Source organism: Carlito syrichta, unplaced genomic scaffold (genome assembly GCF_000164805.1).
Source record: "Carlito syrichta isolate Samal-C Ts95f unplaced genomic scaffold, Tarsius_syrichta-2.0.1 Scaffold288876, whole genome shotgun sequence".
Lineage (NCBI taxonomy): Eukaryota > Metazoa > Chordata > Mammalia > Primates > Tarsiidae > Carlito > Carlito syrichta.
The window spans coordinates 83,395-86,883 of NW_007232972.1; positions in this window are offsets into that span (position 1 = coordinate 83,395).

Consider the following 3,489-nt stretch of genomic DNA (forward strand, 5'->3'; position numbering starts at 1 on the left):
TGCTGCCCATCAAAAGAAAACTGAATAAAAAAATAGTGGTAAATATACATGATGGAATATTACACAGTCATAAAGAAGGACAAAATTATGAACCTCGCAGCAATTTGGATGAACGTAGAGGCTAGAGTACTGAGTAATCTATCACAGAAACAAAGAACCAAGTATCACATTTTCTCATTCATAAGCGAACCTTGACCAACTATGGTAATATGATAAGAAAGTGATTGAGAGTAGTGGGAAACTGCCAAGGGAGGTGGGAGGTGGGATTGGCTGCAGTGGGAAACTGCCAGGGGAGCAGGGGCACACTTCATCAAGAAGGGTACCTGCATAATGAACATTTGTATACCTAACCCTGAATAATATCCCACATATAAATTTTTAAAAATATATTTTAAAAATATAAATAAATTAAGTAATTAACAAATAAATAAATAAAATAGCTAAAACTGACCTTCCATATGAGCCAGCAATCTCCCTCCTGGGAATATACCTGGAGGAGCACAAATTGTTCTTCAATAAAGACACCTGCACACACGTTTATTGCCTCACTATTCACAATAGCAAAAACATGGAACCAACCCTGTTGCCCATTAAAAGTAGACTGGAGGTCAGGCTCGGTGGCTCAGCCTGTAATCCCGAGCTTTGGGAGGCCGAGGTAAGTGGATTGCCTGAGTCTGCGGGTTTGAGACCTACCTGGGCAACTTGGCCAGACCTCATCTCTACAATAAATCAAAAAATTAGCCGGGCATGGTAGCGCACGCCTGTAGTTCCAGCTACTTGGAAGGCTGAGGTGGAAGGATCGCCGGAGCCCAGCGGATCGAGGCTGTGGTGGCCATGAACAGCCACTGCATTCCATTCTGGGCGACGGAGTGAGACTCCAACTCAAAAAAAAAAAAAAGTAGACTGGATAAGGAAAATGTGGTACATATACACAATGGAGTATTATGCAGTCATAAAAGAAGTACAAAATGGATGAACTTCATCATACTCAGTGATCTATCATAGAAACAAAGAACTGAATACCACATATTCTCACTCACAAGTGGGTCCTGAACATTTATCACAATACTGGAAGAAAGGGATCAGCAGTAGCAGGACACTGCCAGGGGAGGGATGGAGAGAGAGGACACGTAACTTCTCCAGAGCTACCAGATCCTAAACCAGGTGAAGTGAGGTCCAGATGGAGGCCCAAACTTGACCTGCTTGTAAATCACTTTATTTTATTATAAAGTAAAATAAATAAACTAAAATGTTTAGTAACAAACATGAACCCATGTCAATTCAACATGAAAAATATTTTCAAAACATATATAGATATTCATATATAAGGAAAGTTTCAGGAATTTCCCAAATATTAGAAACACAGTAAGGATGTCTACAATTGCAAGTTCTATTACACATGTATTTGTGTATGTTTTCAGGAAATTCTGGCAAGAAAAATAAACGTAAGGTGTTCAGGTTGAAACAGAAGAGGTCAAGCTGTTTCTATTTGTGACTTTATCTAATATATAGAAAATCCAAAGGAATCCCCTAAAATAAGAGTAGAGCCTTCCCGCCAAAAGTATAGTACTGCCGGGCTTGGTGGCTCAGCCTGTAATCCCGCGCCTTTGGGAGGCTGACGTGAGTGGATTGCCTGAGCCTGCGGGTTCGAGACCTGCCTGGGCAGCGAGACCTCATCTCTACAATAAATCAAAAAATCAGCCGGGCGTGATAGCACATGCCTGTAATTCCGGCTCCTTGGAAGGCTGAGGCAGAAGGATCGCCGGAGCCCAGCAGGTCGAGGCTGCGGTGGCCGGGAGCAGCCACTGCACTCCAGTCTGGGCGACAGAGTGAAACTCCAACTCAAAAAAAAAAAAGAAAAAGTATAGAACTGTTGCAGTATATGAAGTCAATGGAATAAATTGTACTTCTATAGGTAGTAACAAATCTCAGAAATGAAACTCTGAAAAAATTCATCAAAATTTACATAGGTATAAATTTAACAAAATAAATGCAAAGTATGTACACTGAAAAGTACAAAACACAATGAAATAGATTTTAAAAATCTTAAAGAACTGGAAAAGTATTAGATCTTCTTATTAGAAGGCTTAATATTATCAAGATACCAATACTTTGCAAATGGACACACAGATTCATTTCAATCCTTGTGAAAGTCCTCCTTGCTTACTTTCTCCCCCATTTTTGGCAGCAATTGGCTTGCTGATTCTAAAATCCATATAAAAATGCAAATTCTCCAGAATAACCAACCAAACATTTTTTTTTTTTTCTGAGTCAGAGTCTTACTATATCACCCTTACTGGAATGTAGTAGCAAGATCACAGCTCACTGCAGCCTCAACCTCGTAAGCTAAGGCGATCCTGAAATCTCAGCCTCCTGAGTAGCTGGAACTACAGGCACATACCAACTCTTCTGGGCTAATTTTTAATTTTTTTTTTTTTTTGTAGAGACCAAGTTATGTTACCTAGGCTTATCTCAACTTCTGGACTCAAGCAACTGTCTTTCCTTGGCCTTCCAAAGTGAGCGGAGAGAGAGAGAGAGAGAGAGAGAAAGAAAGAGAGAGAGAGAGAGAGAGAGAGAGAGAGAGAGAAAGTTAGAATACTCAACTCATACTTTTTGATTTCAAAACTTAGTACATACTGATAGGAATCAAGACATTATGGTATTGGTATGAGGGTAGACATATAGATCACACATACAGTGGAATGGACTTCAGTTGTCCTATAACTATTTCTTACATTTATGGTCAACAGATTTTACAAGACTGCCAAATCAATTCAACATGAAAAATATTTTCAAAACAAATATTACTGGGCAAGTGACTACAAATCCCATAGAAGAAAACATAGGCATAAGTCTTCAGGGCCATTGGTGAGCAATGGATTTTAAGATATGGCACCAAAATACAAGAGACAGAAGAAAATATAAAAAGGTAAATTGAAACTTGTCACCATTAAAAACTTTTTGTAAGCTAAAGAACACCATTAAGACAATGTAAAGAATAGGAGAAATGTTTTCAAATTATATAGCTAAGAGGAGCCTACTGTTCAGAAGAAGCAAAGTTACTTAAATTTCAAAAATAGAAGGAAAATGTCCAATTAAAAGTAGATAAATTAGCTGGGCATGGTGACTCATCTCTGTAATCTTAACACTTACAGAGGTGGGAGAATTGCTTGAGCCCAGGAGTGTGAAACCAACCTGGGCAACATAGTGAGAATTTTTCTCTATAAAAAATAAAATTATTACCTGGGTGTGATGGCACCCACCTGTAGTCTCAGTTAATCAGGAGGATAAGGTGGGAGGACACTTGCGTCCAGGAAGTTGAGGCTTCATTGAGTTATGATCACACCACTGCACTCTAGCCTGGGTAACAGAGCAAAACTTTGTCTCAAAAAAAAAGAGGCGGACTCGGTGGCTCAGCCTGTAATCCTGCGCCTTTGGGAGACTGAGGTGAGTGGATTGCCTGAGCCCGTGGATTCGAGACCCACCTGG